The sequence below is a fragment of the Carica papaya genome, chromosome 9 (assembly GCF_054855325.1).
Source record: "Carica papaya isolate Zhongbai chromosome 9, ASM5485532v1, whole genome shotgun sequence".
Taxonomy (NCBI): Eukaryota; Viridiplantae; Streptophyta; class Magnoliopsida; order Brassicales; family Caricaceae; genus Carica; species Carica papaya.
Window position 1 is genome coordinate 18,132,736 of NC_142317.1, and position 24,546 is coordinate 18,157,281.

General features: G+C 32.8%; 1 pseudogene; it reads right to left on the reverse strand.

The window, feature by feature from the left end:
- LOC110826015 (alkaline/neutral invertase E, chloroplastic-like) overlaps positions 1-18,387 on the reverse strand; it is a 60,051-nt pseudogene extending 41,664 nt beyond the window's left edge.
- Between the last annotated feature and the right edge of the window lie 6,159 nt (positions 18,388-24,546).

The following is a 24,546-nucleotide window of genomic DNA, read 5'->3' on the forward strand; positions in this document are numbered from 1 at the left end:
TATGAAATTATCTCTTTACCCTAGATAATAAAAAAACATAAAAGTACAATTTAAATTAAATATGTCTAAAAGTATATAAGTGTATTTACATTAAGCAGTATTAAATCTATCTTGTTCACATGATTTTATTTTTACTTTTTGTGTAATTATTAGTAATCCTTTACTTGTTTTATTAGGTATATCTAATTTTATTTTTGAACCACTTATATTTTTAGGTTGAATTCATTGAATGAAATTTTGTTTCATAATCCTTCATATATAGAAAGATCAATTAGAATTAAGTTCTCAAAAAAATAAATAAGAGAGTTTAAATATTAAAATTGTGATATATTGTTAAATTATAAAATATGGAAGAAATGTAGCAATTAAATTTCTTAAGAAAATGATGAAGCTTGTTTAGAAATTAAAGCAAATGGGACAATTAGATACATATACAAATATTTTAACTTCTAATACTATACTATACTATACTGTATTTTTTTTTTTACAAAATAGTTTCTCAATTAGTGTAATTTGACCCACAACCTAAAATTTCTATGTAATTTCTTAATTTACAAATTAAAAATATATACATATATATGAGGTTAATTTCTATTGTTGTTGGAAATATATTTATTTATTTTTTTTTGATATTTTTTTGGTACAGTTTGAGTGAAGGATTGTGGCTAATGCTAGGACTGGATAAAGAAAAAGTTGTTGAATGCTATATGTTTAGTTTCCTTTATGAGCTGATGCTAAGAACTAAAAACCTACAAGTCTGTAGTAATCCAAATTATATACTGAATAAAAATATGAGTTTGCAAGAAAAATCTTATCATCACTCTCTTAAACAATGCCTTACATACAAGTTGAATTTTCTCAACTGATCTGGAATCAACTGAGGAAATGTATTAAAAAGTTCTATTGTCAAGCATTAATTTAAATGGCATGGTGATGATTTATGAGACAAGAAAATACCATAACCAATACAAAATAATTTACAAGATACAGAAAATGTCATAATCAAACAATTGAGTTAAAATAATGTAAAGGTATTCTCGATTTACAATGAACTCTTTAAAAGAATGCCTTCCACTCCTATAGTACTATGTATATGATATAAAGTCTGTAAACAAGAAACAATTTGTTTAATCTCCATCCAAGAAAATGTTTCAAGCTAATGTTAATCCTAAATCAGCATATCATCTTTACATTAAGATCCTATGATACCCGAATCAATGCTCAAAAGCTTTAACCCCCAAATAAAATGAAAAATAATCCACTGTTGTCATTACCTTTATATATTTAAGTTGTTCAGATAGGTAAGTTGAGCTACAAATTGAAGTTACCTACCCATGTGTGAAAGCAACTTCAGAATCTTATATTACGTAAGTCTTTTAGGAGTTCTTCTGACCACGCTTTCTTTTCGGATTACTCCTTATCATGCAAGAGAAGGCTTTGGCAAGCTTAAAATCCTCTTCAGTTATCATAATTTTGGCTGCACTTGTGTCTGTAAGTAGAAGCTTAGCCACAAGGTATCCAACAATTGACCATGTCTAGAATAACTGTGATTGCTTCCCGATGAACCTTCCTCTTTTTGTGTCATAGTATTAAGGCCATTTGTCTCTTGATTTGCGTCTTTCAACAACTTAAATAGCTCTTGCAGGGATTTCTGGTCTTTTCATCTTTATGGATGCAATAGTAAGCTACAAAAAGTCCATTTTTAAAATCTTAAGCCGCACTGCCAACATTCCTTCATTATTGCTTTATTTTATAAAGCATCCACAAGGTGCCATATCCTATTAGATTCAATCATGACAACTCAGGAAACTTATACCTAAATATAACTTCTACAAAGGGTTCTTTGGAGCAATGAATAAAACATTAGTAGCAGAGAGAATATTTAAGAATAACAAACTAACCTACCATAGTAGAGTTGGCCAAGAACCACCATTGTGGTAAGACCAAGGCCTGTATTCGAAGGAAACATAGTGAGAAATATTAAAGATAATGAAGAAATAGATCATAAATAAATAATACAAGAGTAGATATCTTACATGTCCTTGGAATCACTACCAGTGATTATTTGCCACCCTGACTTCCAAGAGGGGGATAACATAGCTTGAATGGCATGTCTGCTACCAAATCTGCCCATTTCACTTTAATAAGATCAAGTATGGCATGTGACTGATCAGCTGTTGCCAGACTGCTTACAATAAACCATATGTGTTACCTGTAAGTTTCCAATTAGATAACCTCCTTTATTAGGCATCCATTCCACCAACCAAGGAGAAATTTCATCTAGGTAAATGTTGAACTTATTAACTACATCATATGAGTACTTGTAAGTCTTGTAACGGTAAATCTCATTAAGTTTTCACAAATCAATCCAATAATACTCCTTGATGTGGAATGAAAGAGCAAGTAGGCGATTATTCAGTGCCCAGATAAGATCAGCTGATCCATCTTTTGGAGCAAGCATTTCCTGTGCACAGAGTAAGGTAAAATAAAATATTGCCTGCAAGAAAAGAAAAAGGATTAACTGGAGATACCAAAAGAAAAGAAGGTAAGCAAATAAGATCTCTTAGTTATAAACTCATAAATTTAAACAATAGCTGATTCATGTAGGTTAGTGAGTCAAATCACAATCTGTTGTTTCCACCAACATGTTACAAACATACTTAATGCACAATCCAGATCTCCATAGTGTCAAACATGTAAGCTATGAACTATCTTAAAAAATATAAGCTATAAACTACACAATCTCCATCATTTTAAGGAGTTGCACCATTCGAAAGTAACCAAAAATACAATGAATAATAATACTAATAGTTGAACATTTTTTGAATTGATCAGACTAGAATCATGTGCTTATTGCACCTGCCAGAAACTCACTTGAGATGCACCAAGATATGATATCAATTTAACTCAAGCTTGTCAACTACTTAATCCTTGCTTTATTTTCCTATTTCCACTATTGTTTCCCAAATTGATTTAGTTTTATAATTTCACTTCCAGCATAGTTGCTGCAAAAAGCCACTATTACACCATGTGCAGAATTATTCTGTACAACCACTCTTTTGGTACGAAAGTCACAAGCTCCAATAAATCAAAAATTGAATACCAAATGTCCATTACCATTTCAAATGAACCATAAAGGCGATTTTTTCTTTGCTTGAAATAAACAATTGACGAGCACATATGGTTATTCAAATAACTGTTAGAACAAAAAATGAATATGCCTTGATGATTCCTTCATTCCACATAATAGAGTTAATTACCTCCCATTTTTACTCAGAGGGTTAGGTTTTGAAACTTACAAATGTAAATAAAATGTAAATAGGAAATGACTTGGTCTAGTACTAAGTCAGTGTTGGATGACCATCTTCTCCATTTACTTTGTTTAATTGCAAGAGGTATTATTTCCAGCAGTGAGACCTTTTTTCACCATAGATAAGTTATTGTTGTTTCTCTCAATAATCTGTCGATTGGCATGTAAAGTTGACCAATGGATATGGTGGATGGCGTGACATCGTTGTCGATTGCAGAGGAGGAGGATGGGGGCTGGGACTTAACTAAACTTGTCCCTTAATAGCAAGAGTCGTATGACCTCTGTTTGGTAGGAAGACTCTTAACGAAAGCGGCTACAAAGTTTGAATCGATGAAGAATACACTGGCAGACCTGTGGAGGCCGATAGGGGGAGTAAATATTGTAGATCTTAGCTCTGGCCATTACTTATACAGATTTTTTTGTAAAGTGGATTTCCAAAGAATGCTTAATAGAGGGCCATGGACTTTTAACAACTGCTTGTTGGTTTTGCACCTCCTTAGGGAGGGAGAACATCCAATGAAAGTAGCCATTAACACAAGCCTCTTCTGGGTACAAATTAACTCACTCCCGCTGGGTTCTGTATCGTAGACAATGGGTAGGTAGTTTTGGAACCTGTTGCAGGGCTTTGTGGACTATGACACATGTTCGTCTTCTATGGCTGGGATGGGAGGTTTTTTGCGAGTTTGGGCAGCCATTGATGTTCAAAAGCCTCTGTGCAGAAGAAAGAGGCTCAACCTAAGAAATGGGGAATCAAAATTTGAAATCTTCCAGTACGAACGCCAACCTTTATTCTGCTTCCTGTGTGGTCAGTTGGGGCATTCAAAATCTTTATGAAGACTCCACATCCATTCCAGTGCGGTACTGTTGCAGCAAGGGTGGGATGAGTCCCTCTGTGGATTTGACGAAATCCCGCTCTAACGAGTAGATGGTTATGGGATGAACATGGGGAAAAACTGAGGAATCATGGGCAAATATCCTGGCAAGTATCTAGGGGATAGGGGGAGGGAAGGAAGAGACGATACATTTATCTAAAAAATATTAAACATTGATAAATTTATATTTAATTAAATTGTAAAACGTTAAAATAACTTTTAAGGAATGAAAATTAATTTTATGTAAAATTAAAATAAAAAATTTTAAATTCTATCAATTTTTATTATTTTCTAATTTCTTTCATCTCGTAATTAAATAAAATACGAATTTACTGATCACCTTAGTGAATAAAGTGGAATTCACTTAAGTTTTGTTATGATTTGATAATTGATACATACCCAATAAAAGAAACTACAGTTATTTAACTTTTCTTATCGTTACAACTTTTAGAGAAATACACTCACAAATACACAGATATATATGTGTGTGTGTGCGTTTAATAAATTTAAAGATCTATTGTAACTTGATGTAATGCTAAATCACTATAAAGTTTTCAGTAGAATTTATAATAGGAAGTGGATATGATGATGATGATTGTCATATCATACATGAGAATCATAAATATATATATATGAGAAAAAAATACATTTTTTTGTTCTGATAAAGCTCCTCTACTCTATCCTATCTTATTGCTACATTTCTCTATTGCTATCCCTTTTATCTGTTTTCTTTCACTTTCACTTTCACTTTTCCTCAAATTTTCTTGGAAGATTTCTAATTTTTGCTTTCCTAGTTGTGTAAATTAATAAAATCTATGATCTACAGCTAAGCTTATTGTATCATGCAATTAACATGTCAAAAAGCTCTTTTCTATACTCACCTTATCTGATTGACCTAGTGCACACCTCAATCTTTATAATGTGTCCTCAAACATCAATTCATATTTGTATAAAAAGTAAGTGTTTGAGGTAAATTCTTCTATCTTTCTCACCAAGATATTTTTACATGAAACTATTAAATATCAATGATTCATCCCAACCAACAGCAATAAAATTTACGATTTTTTGAAACAATACCCTTTAGTTTGTAACTATCTTTGCAAAATAAGTTTGAGCTTCAAATCAAAAAATAAAAAATTAGGTCGATATTTTGACCTACTATAGTTCCCTCAACTAAGGGAACCTAATAATCATGAAATGTTTCTTTTGCCTAAAAATATAATAGGCATGTTTAGATTTAACTCAATTTAATCACGACATCACCACCAACATAAAAAAAAGTTAGAGTTTAAATTTGTTTTCCATGAAAAAGGAATACTTATTACAACCTACAGAGAATTTATTAGTATTGATTTTTAGAAGGTTTCATCCACCTCATCTGCCCAACAAAAGAAAATATAATTACTTTATAATATTGTTATTAAAAGCGATGAAAATAGATAAAATATTAATAGTAAAAAATTAAATATTGATATCAGCTAATTATTTTTTTAAATAAAAATGGAATAAATCTATTGATTAAGTGTTATGCATCAATCATAATGCAATAGAAATAATCTCCAAGTAAGTATACACACAAAAGTGCAGTTTGACTCAAGATTAATTAGGTGTCCATTTCGTGCCCACCCTATCTATTTCTTTACTTGATAAAAAAACTTGTTTAACTATTGCATCAACAAGAAGAAGTACCAAAAAAAAATTAAAAAAAAATAGTTCAACTTTATTATAAAACCTAAAGAAAATATGATCTACTTTGTTGCAAAATACCAAAGCTTTTATCTTTATGTTGGTTGCATTTCATTGTAGTCACCATCAATTGCCTCTAATTATTCACTAAAGCATCAATTCTCATAAGTTGTCGTCAAATACTATATTTTAAACAATAAATATATATAATTCAATTCATTTATTTATTATAAAATTATAATTCATTCACATTAGGTTCTACTTTATTATTTGATTGAAGTATAAATTTAGTAGTATTTGTTTTTAGTACTGAATCAACTATGATTTTTTAAAGGAAAAATCATTATTCATTAATAATAAAAAACATCATGCTCAAGTAACTAAAGCAAAAACTGAGGAGGTTCATGAACAGTTTATCTATCTTTTAGAAGTCCTTACTCATCTCTAGCTAAGCAATGTATTATTCTTCTAATACTTTTGAATCCAATTAAGAAGAAAGGAAAGAAAATGCAGAATGAAAGCTTAAACATCCTCAAGTAATAACCTAAACTCAGAGAAATATTCACAAAGTATAAAATTTATACTTGGTACAAAATTTTCCATATAACTAAGTAAAATAAAATCTATACTACATTAAATTTTAGGACAAAAAATTTGTCTCTTAGTGCGACGTAACATTAAAAAAAAAAAAAGAAAACACTAAAACCTTAAGATTTAGATGTAGCACTGCAGTTTTAGAGCATTATTAAGACCTAATACATGGAAACCTCATAGTTGTCTTAAGATAGGTCAAAGACACGAGAACAATTTTAAAACCCCACACAACCTTTTGGCAAAGCTATCTTGTAACCTCATAGGTATCTCAAAATAACTCTAGAAGCCAAAAGTTTTCTTATCCTAAACTACCCTTGAACCTTAGCATTGTTTATCCCAAATTTGGTAACGAGTCCTAAAGCACTACACAAGGACCCATGAGTTTCCCAAATTTGTGTTAATTTAAAAGAGTGCACTTGCGCTTGCAATGGGTGGTGCTTGTTTCCAACTGCATCAACATTCATACCCCATTCAGTGAAAATAAGTAATAATAATAATAATAATAACAATAATAATAATAATAATAAAGATTTTCAAATCAAAATCAACAATGTTTTATATTTAAAAAAAGTAGTTTTATTTTTTATTAAAATGTAAACTTTACATCTTTAGTGAAACTTAAACTCGTAAATCTTAAATAAAATACAAAAGTTTTAACAACTACCATATTGTTATAATTCATTATAATTGTTAATAGCTATAATTATGTAGTCAATAAAATAGGTTTTCAATTAAGTAAAACTCATTCTGTATAATTCTACAAATTTAAATTCAGTTAAAATTGTCATAAAATCCATAAGAGAAAAAAATATATATGAAAATAAAATTTTGCAAAATATATAAAATAAAATATTACCTTAAGAAGGATTTTTATTTTTTTCTCCATCAATGTGAATTCATTTTTTATTACATCCAATGCCACTATGCACCTTTTTTTAAAGAAAAAAATTAAAAAAAATAAAGAAAAAAAACACAATAAAGAGATATGTTAATTGATTTATGATGTCAATTATGTATGAAAGCTTACCCTTTCTTACTCTCTTCATCAGATGCTTTGATGAATTCCTCACATTTCAGTGTCATTCGACAAGCAGCAAGGCTGCAATTAAAATAAGCTAATTATTTTTTTAAAATAAAAATTGTGCAAATCTATTGATTAAGTTATATACATCAATCATAACACAATACGAATAATCTTCAAGTAAGAATGCACACAAAAGTATAGTTTCACACGAGATTAATTATGGAAAATACACTACTTGCAATTCAATATAAGTAACTTTCAAATGATAATACAGACGAAAGTATAATCTGGCTCGAACTTATGATCTCTTATAAAAGAAGAAATGCATCAATTATTAAACTAATTAATTAATTAATTAAGTATACACATATACCAGTCAAATATATATATATATATTCGGCTAATAGATATTTTGTTAATTAAATTATTAATTATTTATCTATTGGGTGGATGCCTATGTACTTTTATCCTTATCTATAAGAGTATGAGTTCAAATCAAACTATACATCTTATGATATATCATTTAACTATTAAAATGTATGAATTTTTACAAACAAAAATTGTACTTGAGAATTTTTATTATTAAATACATATTATAAGATCAATAATAACACACATAAAGACTCCAAATTAAAGAGTTTTGAGTTGTGATGATTAATATTAATTATATACCTTCAGGAGGCTCCTTTGATGTTGAAACAAAGTTCATAAATGTTAGGAAAATTTGCACCAGATACTTTGTCCCTGCAAATTAAGAGAAGAAGACTAAATAATTAAAACCCATTAACTAATCAAACGTGGTTAATAACTACTTAGGTCTATATCGAGATAGATATTATGTACACATATAAAGCTTTAGCTATATCTGATAAGGTAATTTTAGATTCAACTAGGAAGGTGGAAAGCATATTAGAGAAATAATTAGGACTGCAATTAGGTACTCCTTTCATTTTAGATGCTATTCCAAAAAAGTAATCAACCATACTATTTAACAAAAATCGAACGCAAATCAATCAACAATATTGATATATATATATGATTGGTAAACAGATAAGTGAAAAATAAATAAGATATTGAGCATTAAACATCTTGTTCTATCGAGTGGATCATGTCGAGGAGCTGTGTGCTTCGATCCATCCTATTCGAAATGATTAGAGAAGAGAAAAATGGTTTTGCTGAGAGGAGAGAGATTGTTTTTTATTTTTTGAATTTACAGTGCTACCGAAGTGGCAGAGAGTTATAATGAGTTTTGTATTTATAATAGATTTCTAATAATCTAGTGATTAATACTTAGGTTATCAATATTGTATGCATTAATGAACCAGCATATTTTTAAATTTTGTGTTCTGAGTTTTGATTAATCTTGCCAACAGTTTTATGAGAAAAACTATTTTGTTTAAAAAAGAAGAGTTTAATTTAATCCATTTTAATGTTGTATAAACAACAAAGATGGTTTTTCTCTGAATAAATTACTTCAACTTATAGAAGGCATTATATTGGCACCATTGAGAACAGTTAACTACTGTTAAAAATTAGACAATAGACAATAAAATTTTACCAACGAATTTATATTGTCATAAAAAGTAAAAATGTCGCAACGTAAATTTGCGGCAAATAGAGGAAACCACTTATCCATTTTATGCACAACTCGTCCATTTCTTTATTTGAAAAAAAAAATTATTTAACTTTTATATTGACAAAAAGAAGTACAAAAGAAACCGGAAATAAAATAGTTTACCTTTATGTTCTAAAATCTAAAGAAAATTCAATCTCCTATGTTGCAAAACACCAAAACTTCTCTCTCTTTGTTAGTTGCATCTTATTGCAGTCATCACCCATCATCTCTCATCATTCATTGAAGTATCAATTTTCCTTATCAGTCGTTAAATACTGTATTTTAAACAGTAAATTTACATTACTTGATTCGCTCATTTGTATGAAATTAATTTTTTTAATTTAAATCATATTTTTTTATTTGACAGAACTACAAATTTAGCCGTGTTTCTTTCTAGCATTGTTTCTCAGCAAACAATGTAGGTCAGTACAATAACATCCAATATAACATTTACTTTTTCCTTTTTAAAAAAAATCATGGATAAAAACCATTCTTCTTAAACAAGTGAACAAAAAACTATGACTCATGAATAACTATATATCTTTCAAAAGTCCTTATTACATCTCTGGCTATGTTATATCCTATCTGATTACACGTTTACGCCCAATTAAGAAAAAGAGAAAGAAAATGTTGAATGAAAGCTACTTTTAAATACAACTAAAAATTAGACAATAAATGACACAATTTTAGCGCGTGATAGAGGTTGTCACTAAAAGTCAAAATATCACTAACTAAATATACATCAAATAAAGGAAGCAACTTGTCCATTTCATGCACAACCTGTCCATTTCTTTACTTGAAAAAAAAATTATTTAACTTTTCTATCAGCAAAAAGGAATACATAAGAAGTTGGAAATAAAATAGTTCATATTTATGTACTCAAACATAAAGAAAATTTGATCTCCTCTGCTATAAGACATCAAAGTTTCTATCTTTGTATTAGTTGCATCTCATTGTAGTCTCCATCAATCACCTCTCATTATTTATTAAAGCATCAATTCTCCTGATCAATTGTCAAATACTGTATTTTAAATAGTAAATGTACAGAGCCTTTATCATAGATATAGTAGATAGAAAATTGAGTATGGACCTAATAGACATTGACATGGGGTACTTTGATGTAATCCTAGGAATGAACTGGTTAGTGGTGTATCACGCCACAGTAGATTGTTTTCATAAGAAACTTGTATTCAACCCTCCTAATGAAGATCATTTACAAATTAATAAAATTCTTTAAACATTATTCCCTCATGGAAATTTTTCCTATTATTAAGTGTTTTAACTCGACTGTTTTCTCCAACTAGCCAAACCTAAGAAAGAAATTTGTATTCAAGAGATTCTGGTAGTCCGAGACTTCCTGGATGTGCTCCCGGATGAACTACCTAGATTGCCAGTGGACAGAAAAGTTGAATTCACCATAGATCTTCAACCAGGTACCCAGCTTATTTCGGTTGCGCCTTACTGCATGAGTCGTGTTGAGATGGAGGAGTTAAGAAAACATATCAATGAATTGCAGGATAGTGAATTCATCCAACATAGTGTATCCCCTTGGGGTGCCAGAGTCACATTTCTAAGGAAGGAGGATGAGATGTTAAGGTTATGTATTGACTATAAAGGACTGAACAGGGCCACGATCAAAAACAAGTACCCCCTCCCCCAGGATTGATGACCTTTTTGATAAGTTACAGGGTGTCCAGGTCTTTTCCAAAATAGATATGCATTCAGGTTACCATCAGGTAAAGATCAAGGTAGAAAACATTCCTAAAACAGCCTTTCGAACCAAGTATGGACACTATGAGTTCTTGGTCATGCCATTTAAACTAACCAACGCACCAGCCATCTTCATGGATTTGATGAACAGGGTTTTCAGATAATTCCTGGATCAGTTCTCATTATACTTATCGATGACATCTTGGTCTATTCAAAAAGTAGAGAGGAACATGCTCACCATCTGACTTAGGTTTTGCAGGTTCTCAAAGAAACGAAGTTGTTTGCAAAGCTGAATAAGTGTAGGTTCTGGCTCAAGCAGACTACCTTCCTAGAGCACATCATATTAAGGGATGGAGTGTCAGTGAATCCTGAAAAAGTTGAGGCAGTGCTCGGTTGGGAAAAATTAACCTCGATCAAAGAAATTCATAGCTTTTGGGAATGATAAGTTATTATCGCAGATTTGTGGAAGGATTTTCTAGTCTAGCTACTCCTTTGACTCGGCTCACAAAGAAGAATCTCAAGTTTGAGTGGAACGAGGATTGTGAAAGGAGTTTTTTAGAGCTAAAGAAGCAGTTGACTACCACACCTGTGTTGGCCTTACCGAATGTGACAGGTGAATATATAGGTTCTAGTGTTCCCTCCTACCTGGGGTTGGGTTGTGTTCTGATGCAGCATGGAAAGGTCATAGCTTATGGGTCTAGACAGTTGAAGAGTCATGAGAAAAACTACCCCACCTATGACTTAGAACTTGCCACGATTATCCACGCCTTGAAGACTTAGTGCCATTACTTGTATAGGGAGACCTTTCAGATCTATACTGACCATAAGAGGTTAAAACACATATTCACTTAAAAGGATCTCAACACGCATCAGAGATGATGGATAGAACTCCTCAAAGAGTACGATTGCAACATCTTTTATCACCCGGGTAAGGACAACGTGGTAGCTGACGCACTCAGCAAAAAAAGTGCAGGTATATTAGCTCACCTAATGGTTTCATAATGCAGGGCCGCACAACAGGTATAACTTCAGGACCTGAAGAGAGTCACATGTTTGACCCACCTGACTGTTCAACCTGAGTTGATCTAGAGAATAAAGGAAGCCCAATCTGCTAATTTCACCCTAGCTGCCCTCAAGAAAGATGCAGAATAGGGAGTTAATTTAGAAATTTGAGTCTTTGTCAATGGATTGCTTAGATTTTAGGATATTGTGTGTGTTCTAGGTGACAGTGAGCTAAAAAAGAGACATTATGACAGAGGCCCATAGCTCAAAGTTTGCAATGCATCCCAGAAGTACTAAGATGTATCAAAGTATGCGACCCCGATTTTGACCCCGATTTTAGTGGAATGGGATGAAAAGAGATGTGGTTGACTTTTTTTCTAAGTGTTTGGTATGTCAGCAAGTCAAGGCAGAGCATCAATGCTCAGGTGGGCTACTTCAGCCGTTGCCAATTCCGGAGTGGAAGTGGGAAAATATCACAATGAATTTTGTAACAGGATTGCCTAGGGGACGCTCAGGACATGATGCCATTTGGGTAATCGTTGATTGGCTCACCAAGTTTTCTCACTTCTTAGCCATCAGGATGACCGAACCCTTGGACAAGGTAGCAAGAATGTATATCCGGGAGATAGTTAGGTTACATGGAGTGCCAATGACAGTAATGTCCAACAGGGACCCCAGGTGCACTTTTTGGTTCTGGCCTAGTTTTCAGCAGGCCATGGGAATGAAACTGTCCCTTAATACTGCATTCCACCCTTATACTGATGGACAATTAGAAAGGACGATCCACACACTAGAGAATATGCTCTGAGCTTGTTTTCTTGGCTTCGGGGGCCATTGGTATGATCATTTACCCTTAATAGAGTTTGCCTACAATAATAGCTACCAAGTAAGTATTCGCATGGCTCCGTATGAGGCATTGTATGGCCACCCATGCAGATCGCCGATCTATTGGGAAGAGGTGGGTGATAAAAAATTTTTCGGTCCAGATCTTGTGGAGGAGACTATAACTAAAATAGTTAGGATCAAGAAGAACATCCAGACGACTTAGAGCAGGCAGAAGAGTTATGCGGATACTTGGAGGAGGGATTTGGAATTTTAAAAAGGTGATTGGGTCTTTCTTAAGGTCACTACAGACTGGCAATGCCTCCATAACTTTCTAGGTTCCATAATATGTTTCATGTGTTCATGCAATGCAAGTACAAACCCGAATTCCTCTCATGTCTTGGCCCACGAGTCTCCTTCACTTAAGGAGGATCCGTCCTACGAGGAGATACTAGTCGGTATTGTGGACCGAAAGAGTAGAGTACTTCGCAACTGGGAAATTCCCTTCGTTAAGGTCCTATGGCAGAATCACGCACAGGGAGAGGCCACATGGGAGCTAGAATAAGACTTTAGAGCCCAGTATCCCTAACTGTTTGATTGAGTGAGGGAGAGATAAATTTGAGGGACTAAACTTCTTTTAAGGATGGGAGAGTTATAATACCCAGAATTAATTTTAAAATACTTAAAATTAATGTATAAAATATAATTTTTAAATTTATGAATTTTTATTTAATGTAAAAATTAAGAAAAATAGGTGGAGGATGAAATAGAAAATAATTTTGGGAAAAAGGGGTGAAAACTTGGGTTCTAAGGGTATTTTTGAAAGCAAAATTAGAAACTAGGGGTCAAAATATAATTTAGAAAAAATGTGCCACGTATGACTGCCCAATCAGCAGCCTCGATGAATCATAGCACGCCGCGTGGAGAAGAAGAATCAGTCACCGAGAAGGGAGCCAACCGTCACCCGCCGCCGTGCTAGAGCCATCTCCGACCGCAAACAAAGGTAAAAATTCTTCCAATCCCTTGAAATTTGAATTTGAACACCCCCATGGCCAAATCAGAGTAAAAGAATAGGCAGATGAGCCAGAAACTGCGGGTAAAGCCCGTTGCCGCCGCTGTGGGAAAAATAAAAAATTTCCTCTGATGAGGTCCTTCCTGATTCTCGTTTTGTGCAATTTTTTCACTATTGTATTCACCATTTTTTTCCACAGGTTGGCCAAAGAAAAATGTCCAATTGCGAAGATGAGCCGGTGGAGCCGCTGTACTAGAAAACCCTGCCATTGGAAGCTTCTATTTTTTGACTTTGTTTGGCCAACCGAGGCCCCTTAACGTGTTTTCTTGTAGAGATGAGTACAAAACTGGCTTAAATCAGTTAAAACTGGCCAAAAAAGGCAAGCCCGAGGTAAATCACCGTTGTAAGTAGTGCGCCGGAGCACGGCGACACCACCGTGCCAGAATTTTAAAATTGGCCAGAAAGGGTTTGTAACACCGATTTTAGGTTTTTTGGGGGTATTTCAGGTATTTGGAGCGTGTTTTAATCTCTAAAGAAAAATTCATGGAACCCGAGGATCGCCAGTAGGCGCAGTTGAAAGCTTAGCATTTCAGACATCGATTTGAGTAAGAATCCCTCACCTTATTACCTATTATAAAATTGAAGTTTAATTATAAATAATACGGTATTTTGCGTAATTTAAAAAATATCCATAATTAATTACAGGTTACAAATGGAGCCGAAACCAAATTTTTATTACTGTTTGTTATGTTTTAACTGATTGTTTGATTCTACAATTTTGAATGCACGATAATACACTGGAATTGGCAAGATGATTTGGTTGTATTTTCTTGATGAATGTATTACTTGTTTTTCTGTGATTATAGTTAAATTGGGAATCTGAAAATTAAATGTAAACGAAAAATTTCTTGATTAAGTGAATGGGTGAATAGTAACCTTACTGGATATTCTGAGAGATGGTGGATGGACTGAATACACAGGGAACCCTACCGTGAATGTTGCCTCATACCGGACGGGGTATCGAGGATTGGTATTTTGACGCTCATACCGGACGGGGTATGGGGACAGCTCGTTTCACCCTCATACTAGACGGGGTATTGAGGGATGGTATATTTGGTGCTCATACCGGATAGGGTATGACATCCCTATGGACCCCATAGATACTAGTAGGCAAATAAAAGAGAAAGTTATTATTCCGAATGATTGAATATGAGATTATTATATTGGTTGTGTTATTGCCTCTATCTGTCAGTTTTAGAAATTTTGCTATGGTAAGTATACAATAAATGATTTTATTTATGATAAATAAGTTTACTTAAATTAAGAGCTCCATTAGTTGTTTTCATAATTTTTAGCAACCTTTATTTCTGTATCGGTAAGTAGTGTGACATTCTTACTGGGCTAGTGTAGCTCACTCTTTCATTAACCATTTCAGATCAAGAGGAGCAAGATCTAGATCCCTATCCACAAGAGGGTTGTGAATAGGATGTTCAATTGTTTACTTTTCATTCATTTCTTTGATTTTTCGTTGTTCTTTTAAAAGGGTCATTCCCATAGGCCTATTGGGTACTCTGAATTATTGTGTAAGGAATGTAAATCATAACGCTATTATTTCGTTCCCGCATTCAAATTTATTATTTATTTTCTTTTTAAGTTCTGGGTCGTTACAGCTAAGTTATGCGAATAGCTTGTTGAAAATTTTAATACTTTATTCTATTAAATATATTTAAGAATATGTTTAATATACTATTGAAATATAATTATCTCTTGTAATATTATCCGGATTACTAAAAATATATAATATATTTAATTTATTAATATATAGACAGGTTTGTGAACTTGTAAACCAAATTCCTTCATATTTTAATTTGGCTCTTATACTTTAACATGACCAGTTATAGAGCATAGCCATCATTGGGGTCGTATAACTAGGAAAAACCTTCTGGTTATATCCATCGGGATTGATTAGATCCCTTACACTTTAAGTCTATAATTGTTTCTTGTTCATTATATTCTATTTTTCAATTGTACTTTTGTTCCTAATACACGTTTAAGTGGCTAATTGATTATAGTTACTTGGTCTCCATTAAAAGTGCACAATTCCTTCTTCTATGTGCTTACTTTTGAGCTTTTAGAACCGAGATCCCATTAGAATTCCTTGTTGTTTCATTGAGGCTAACATATAGATAAGGATTTAAGGTGATTTTTTTTTGAATGCTCAACTTGGCAAAAGAAGGTATAATTTGAGAAATTCTGAGTGTGACATCCCAAGTGCTAATTAAGGCAAATGGGTATCAGATACAGATTCAGAATAACGAGTGCATGATAAAAGTTTATGCAGCGGAACAAAACCATTATAAATCCCTTACAAATATATTTAGTTTCTAATACATATATATACTGAGGTTAGAAGTGGCTATAAAATACAAAAAATAAGAGTCACTTCTTTCACTATGTTACTGGACTCATCAGAGTATAGGAACAGTCATGCATTCAGGCTTGTGGATCCACGGGATCCTGGTAGACTTCCAAGGGTAAGTCAGCATGCAGTTCCTCACTATCTTCCTCATCTAGGGGGGCATGAAAAGAGTGAGTTTCATATGTTCAGTAAAGAAAATATTATTAAATTAACATCGTAAGATTTCAAAGTTAATTATTTTATCTTACCTTTTAACTTTCTCATTTACTTATCTCACATTATGAAGAACTATTTATTTGTTAAGAAAACGATACGTTAATATAGACAACCAAATATACATCATGCAAGATAATAGAGAAAATTAAATAAATCATGAAATGCTCATATTTTTGTGTCATGCTTTGCAAAGTCGTTACAACTTCCGTCTCTGAGAGTAGATACAAATTTCCAACTACCCAAGTGAAATGACTAGATCAAAATTTAGATATGACAATTTGTTCAGGCTCATTTCCAACTTGCCAAACCATGGTACGATCTATGACCACAGTCGTATCAGCCATAATAACCCTAACAAATATCTATAGTCATGACATTATTTAGCCACGGGTGATCCCTACAAATAGTGTGACACCACTCTCGTGAGAGGGTATGTCGTCCTTCATTGGGAGCGGTGCTCTTACATCTTTCAAGACCAAATAGGAGAGGGGAAAATAGATACCCCAAAGGGCAAGGAGAACAGATACCCCTCAGAGATAAAAAGCCCATCAAGACACCTGATGCAACATACATGTCAATACATATACACTTCGGACCATATAGGCTTCATTCTACTTTTTTCTTTTTTTTTCTTTCATACTTTTACTTTCACTACTTACATGTTATATTTATTACATATAAATTCATCAAATATCTGCAATTCACATAGCATGCTCAAAAATAAGAACAATTTGATTCATCTGAATACAAAGGCATACAAAACATGCAACATAACAATCATATTAAATTAGTTTATCTAAAAATGCTCTTTAAGACGTCGAAAAAAAATACTAGATTCCTTACAAAAATCTTGATGTTTTCTCCCTCACTGTTCTCTTTTCTTTTTCTTCTTCTTTCACTAGACTACTATATTTTTCTCTCTCTCTAAACCTTTTAAAAATGGATGAATGAAAGTGTGGAAAGTAAGGGAGCGGCGAGGGAAATTTATAGAATATTGAAACTGTTAGATTCGTGCCAAGTGGAAAATTTTGGTGAAGAGAGAGGAGAAAAAAATATTCAACATGAAAAAATGAGGAAGGAGGGCCTCCTCCGTCGGTGGTGGCGGTGCACCACCCAAGGAAGCAACAGTGTATAGCTTGAAGTGGCAATGCTCTGGCCGGTGTGCTGCAGGCTAACCTGTAGGCGCACAAGTATCCTGCCGTGCACAGGGGCTAGCATGTGCATGCGCAGGGCCTCGGCGCGCTTGGCGTCTTGTCGGTAGACCCAAGGCGCACAGGGCCTATCCGCGTAGGCCTACTGGAGAGACAGTGCGCACATAGTGTGCGGTGCCTGTCTGCGCATGAGGTGACATCAAGAGAGCTTGCCTTTGCGCGATAGGATGCGCAAAAAAGTCCTGACCCCATGTCGTGCGTGTGGACTAGAAGTGCACGCTAGACGCATGTCCCTTGCTTGCATGCGTGCAGATGGCAGGTGCATGCTGTGCGCAAGTCCGGTGGCCACTGTGTGTACATGCATGCGCGTATTGTGCCCAGCACCCACGCGGGCATTCAGCCTTCTCGTGGGATTTTTCTTGCAAGATTTTCTTCCCGATTTCTCGTTTTCTGATTTTTTTCTCAATTTTTCTATTTAATTTAAATGGGTTCAAATAAAATTATTTAAAATGAAATAACATAAAATTAATTAAAATAAAATTAAATAAAAATAAAAATCAACTAAAATTATGAATTACAATAAATATCAAGCTGTGTAAATTAATTAAGGTTAACACGGCCAAATGCCCGAATAAGTAGGATTTCCAAATTATTTTAGCATAGTGATGGACTGGGTGTTACATCCCTCCCACCTTAAAAAAATTTGGTCTCCAAATTTGTCTCGAATAAGTCTGGATACTTTTTCCTCATTTCATCCTCCAACTCCTATGTCACTTCTTCCGGGGTATTATTTTGCCATCGTACCTTCACCATGGGAATTGTCTTGTTACGTAAGATCTTATCGGTCCACCTAAGGATTTCCATGGGAACCTCCTCATAGGTCATATTAGCTTGTACCTTCACCTCATCACGAGGAATAACACGAGAAGGATCAAGGTGGTACTTGTTAAACATCGAGACATCAAAGACATCATGTAGACCCGCGAACTCTCAAAATAGAGTAAGGCGGTATGCCATGGGTCCAATGCCTTCGATAATAAAAAAAGGTCCCACATAACGAGGGGTCAACTCCCTCTTTTTCCAAACTGCATCTTGCCTTTGTAGGGGTAGATTTAGGAAAACTTGATCTCTTACGGCAAATTCCAAGGGTCACTTACGATTATCGTCGTAGCTCTTTTGATGGCTTTAGGCAGTTGCTAACTTCTTGCGGATGATTGCAACCTTCTGAATGGTCTTCTGAATGAAGTCTAGTCTTAAGTGGTGTTGGTTCCTGACTTTACTCCAGCAAGTAGGGGAACGACAAAGCCTTCCATACAATGCTAAGAAGAGTTAGAAAATAATTAGGAGAAAAAGGAGGAAAAACATAAGGAAATCAAATAGGAAAACAAGAATTAGACTAGAGGCATCATAGAGTTAAGTTCTTTTTTTTTTACCTAATGCATAACGCTCAATTAGGTAGTAATTATAAAATAGATTCGTTATAAGGAGTCATATTCTTCCAACGATTCCTAAGTTTCAAACTGTGAACTAACTCAAATCACATATTTGACTTTTAATGAAATTACCTTTTTACCCTAAATAACAAAAAAATATAAAAGTACAATCTAAATTAAATATGTCCAAAAGTATATACGTGTACTTACATTAAGCGGTATTAAATCTATCTTATTCATTTGATTCAATTTTTACCATTTGTGTAATTACTAGTAATCCTTTACATATTGAATTAGGTATATATTCATTAATTTTATTTTTGGACCACTTATATTTTTCGCTTGAATTCATTGAATGAAATTTTATTTCACAATCCTTCATATATAGGAAGATCAATTAGAATTCAATTCTCAAAAAACATAAACAAAAGAGCTTAAATATTAAAATTGTGATATATTTTTAAATTATAAAATATAGGAGAAATGTAGCAATTAAATTTCTTAAGAAAATGATGAAGCTTGTTTAGAAATTAAAGCAAATGGGACAATTAGATACATATACAAATATTTTAACTTCTAATACTATACTATACTCTGTCTATTTTTACAATATAGTTTCTCAGTGAGTAGTGTAATTTGACCCACAACCTAAAACTTTCTATGTAATGTCTTCATTTACAAATTAAAAATATATACATATATATGAGGTTAATTTCTATTGTTGTTGGAAATATATTTATTTTTTGTGGTACAGTTTGAGAGAAGGATTGTGGCTAATGCTAGAACCAGATGAAGCAAAAGTTGTTGAATGCTATATGTTTAGTTTCCTTTATGAGCTCATGATAAGAATTAAAAACTTACAAGTTTGTAGTAATGCAAAAATATGTAATGAATAAAAATATGAGTTTGCAAGAAATATCTTGTCATCATTCTCTAATCACTCTCTGAGACAATGCTTTACATACCAGTTGAATTTTTTTAACTGATCTGGAATCAACAGAGGAAATGTATTAAAAAGTTCTATTGTCAAGCATTAATTTAGATGACATGGTGATGATTTATGAGACAGAAAAATACCATAACAAATTCAAAATGATTTACAAGATATAAAAAACATCATAATCGAAAAATGGAGTTAAAATAATGTAAGGGTATTCTTGATTTACAGTGAACTCTTTAAAAGAATGCTACTATGTATATGATCTAAAGTTTGTAAACAGGAAACAATTTGTTTAATCTCCAATATAGGAAGATGTTTCAAGCTAATGCTAAATCAACAAATCATCTTTACATTAAGATCCTATCATACCCGAATCACTACTCAAAAGCTTTGACCCCTAAATAAAATGAAACATAAACCACTATTATCATCACCTTTATACATTTAAGTTGTTCAGATAGGTAAGTTGAGGCACAAATTGAAGTTACCTATCCTTGTGTGAAAGTAGCTTTAGAATCTTATATTACGTTAGTCTTTTAGGAGTTCTTCTGACAACGTTTTCTCTTGGAGTTAGCACCTATCATGCAAGAGAAGGCATTGACATGCTTAAAATCCTCTTTAGTTATTAGAATCTTGGCTGTACTTGGGTCTGTAAGTAGAAGCTTAGCCACCAGGTATCCAGCAATTGACCATGTTTGGAATAACCGTGCTTGTTTCCCAATGAACCTTCCTCTTTTCGTGTGTCTTTCAGCAACTTCAACAGCTCTTGCAGCAATTTCTGGCCTTTTTATCTTTATAGCTATAATAGTAAGCCATAAAAAGTCTAATTTTAAATTCTTAAGCCGCACTGCCAACATTCCTTCATTATTACTTTATTTTATAAAGCATCAATAAGGTGCCATATCCTATTGGATCCAAGCATGACAACTCAGGAAACTTATTCCTAAATATAACTTCTACAAAGGGTCTAGAGCAATGAACAAAACATTAGTAGCAGAGAGAATATTTAAGCATAACAAACTAACCTGCCATAGTAGAGTTGGCCAAGAATCACCATTGTGGTAAGACCAAGGCCTATATTAGAAGGAAATATAGTGAGAAATGTTGAAGATAATGATGAAATAGATCATAAATAAATAATATGAGAGTAGATATCTTACGTGATTTTAGGATCACTACAAATGATTATTTGGCACATCTGACCTTCAAGAGTGGGATAACATATCTTGAATGGCATGTTTGCTCCAAAATCTGCCCATTTTGCTTTAATAAAATCAAGTATGGCGTGTGACTAATCAACTATTGCAAGACTGCTTAGAATAGACCACATGTTTCCTAGAGAAAAAATTGGAAATCCATATGTGCTGCATGTAAGTTTCCAAATAAACAACCTCCTTTATTAGGCATCCATTCCACCAACCAAGGAAAAATTTGATCTGGGTAAATGTTGAACTTATTAACTGCATCATATGAGTACTCCTCAGTCTTGTAACGATTAATCTCATTTAGTTTTCGCAAATATGTCTAATAATACTCCTTGATGTGGAATGAAAGAGCAAGTAGGCAATTATTCAGTGCCCAGATAAGATCAGCTGATCCATCTTCTGGAGTAAGCATTTCACGTGCACAAAGTAATGCAAAATAAAATAATGCATGCAAGAAAAAAAAAAGGATTAACTGGAGATACCACAAGAAAAGAAGGTAAACAAATAAGATCTCTTAGTTACCAACTTATAAATTTAAATAATAGCTAATTCATGTAGGCTAGTCTATCATATCATAATCTACTGTTTCCACCAACATGTTACAAACATACTTAATGCACAAACTAGATCTCCATGGTGTCAAACATGTAAGCTATGAACTATCTAAAAAAATATAAGCTATAAACTATACAATCTCTATCATTCTGGGGAGTTGCACCATTTGGAAGAAATAAAAAATACAATGAGCAACAATTCCAATTGTTGAACATTGTCTGAATCGACTAGAATGGAATCATATACTTATTACACCTGCTAGAAACTCATTTGAGAGGCATCAAGATATGATATCAATTTAACTCAATCTTGTCAAGTACTTAATCTTAGCTTTATTTTTAAACTACCATTATTGTTTCCCGAATTAATTTAGTTTTATAATTTCACTTCCACCATAGTTGCTACAAAAAGCCCATATTACACCATGTGCAGAATTTTTTTGTATAACCACTCTTTTGCTATAAAAATTGCAAGCACTAAAAAATAAAAAATTGAATACCATTTTAAATGAACAATAAAGACAATTTTTTCCTCGATTGAAATAAACAATTGATGAGCAAATATGGCAATTCAAATAAATGTTAGAACAAAAAATGAATCTACCCTGATGATTCCTTCATTCCACATAATAGAGTTAATTACCTCCCTTTTTACTGAGAGGGTTAGGTTTTGAAACTTACAAATGTAAATCGAATGTCAATAAAAATTGACTTGGTCTAGTACCAAGTCAGTGTTGGATGACCCTATTCTCTATTTTTTCACCATAGACAAGTTATTGTTGTTTCTCTCAATAGTATATCAATTGGCACGTAAAGAGTGACCGATGGATATGGTGGATGGTGTGGCATCGTTGTCGATCGTAGAGGAGGAGGATGGGAGCTGGGACTTAACTGAACTTGTCCCTGAACAACAAGAGTCGTATTATCTATGTTTTATAAGAAGATTCTTGATAGAAGCGGTTGTGAAGTTTGAATCGATGAGGAATACACTAGCAGACCTATGGAGGCCGATAGGGGGAGTAAATATTATAGATCTCAGTTTTGGTCGTTACTTTTATAGATTTTTATACAAAGTGGATATCCAAAGAGTGCTCAACAGAGGGTCATGAACTTTTTACAACCACTTGTTGGTTGTGCACCACCTTAGAGAGGGAGAACATCCAATTAAAGTAGCCATTGACATGAGCCTCTTTTGGGTACAGATTTACTCACTCCCACTAGGTTGGGTATCAGAGACAATGGATAGGCAGTTTGGGAACCAATTGGGGGGCTTTGTGGACTATGACATGCGTTCATCTTTTATGGCTTGGATGGGGGGTTTTCTGTGTGTTTGGGCGGCATTGATGTCTAAAAGCCTCTGTTCAGAAGAAATAGGCTCAACCTAAGAAATGGAGAATCAACATTTGCAATCTTCAAGTATGAACACTAGCCTTTATTTTGCTTCCTGTGCAGTCGGGTGGGGCATTCAAATCTTTATGCAAACTCCACATCCATTCTAGTGCGGCGCCGCTGCAGCAGGGGTGGGATGAGTCTCTCCGCGCAAATCCCCGAGGGAATCCTACTCCAATAACAGATGGTTACAGGATGAACAAGGGGGAAAACTAACAGAATCATGGGCAAATATCCCGGCAAATATCTCGGGGATAGGTGGAAGGAAGGAAGAGACGAGTATCTTGGCCGAAGTGGGAAAGAAGGGAGATTCTTCAAATTTTTATTAAAAATTATAAATTTATACATTTTATTAATTATATATTACTTATCCACTAATAATAACACAACTTATTAATAATAATATATAGAATGTATAGTTTATAGTCCGAACTATAAATATAACTTTTATAGATAATGGTGAAAGTAAAAATGATTTATCTAAAAAATATTAAACCTTTATAAATTTATATTTAATTAAATTGTAAAATTTTAAAATAATTTTTAAGAAATAAAAATTAATTTTATGTAAAACTAAAATAAAAATTTCAAATTCTGTCAATTTTTATTATTTTCTAATTCGTTTCATCTCGTAATTGAATGAAATAAGAATTTGCTGATCACCTTAATCAATAAACTGGAATTCACTTATATTTTCTTACGATTTGATAATTGATACATACCTAGTAAAAGTAACTATAGTTATTTAACTTTTCTTATCATTAGATCTTTTTTAGAACTACACACACAAACACATAGATATATATGTGTGTGTGTGCATTTAATAAATTTAAAGGGCCATTGTAACTTAATGTAATGTTAAATCACTACAAAGTTTTCAGTAAAATTTATAATAGAAAGTGGATATGATGATAATGATTGTTGTATCATATATGAGAATCAGTAAATATATATATATATATGAGAAAAAAATACTTTTTTTGCTTCTGATAACTAAAAGTTGAAAAATAAAGGAAATAAAATTATAATATTTTGTTTGGTTTAAATTTATAAATGAAAAATAATTACTATAAAAAAATAATTAATAACATAAGTTATTAATATAATGATGAGTTAGTGACTGAGAATCAAAATAGAATTTTAAAAGAAAATTAATCCTTTCTTCTTTCCTCTTTTGTGAAGAGTTCTTATGTGAAAAAAGATTTATCATTCATGAACGATAGCATAAATAATAAAAAATATTTTAGTATAAAATACAACTCTATTTCTTCTTCTTTAATATTTATCTTAATAAATAATATAAGAAAAATGCTAATTTAGATTTTTTCGCTTATTATAATTATTCTAATTAAAAGAATCTAGTCGTTACAGAATATTATTTTCGTTTAGATATGTCATGACTCTTTAGGACAAAATACAATTTCATTACTATATCTCTACCAACGCAGTCATAAGCTAAATCTTTTGATTCTATTGAATCAAATATTATAAACAAATCATAATTAATCCATATAATTACATCTAAAAATAGATAAATTTTACATTTTAATAAGATTCAGACTTGTTGTCTTCAAGAAAAATGTAAGAATCTT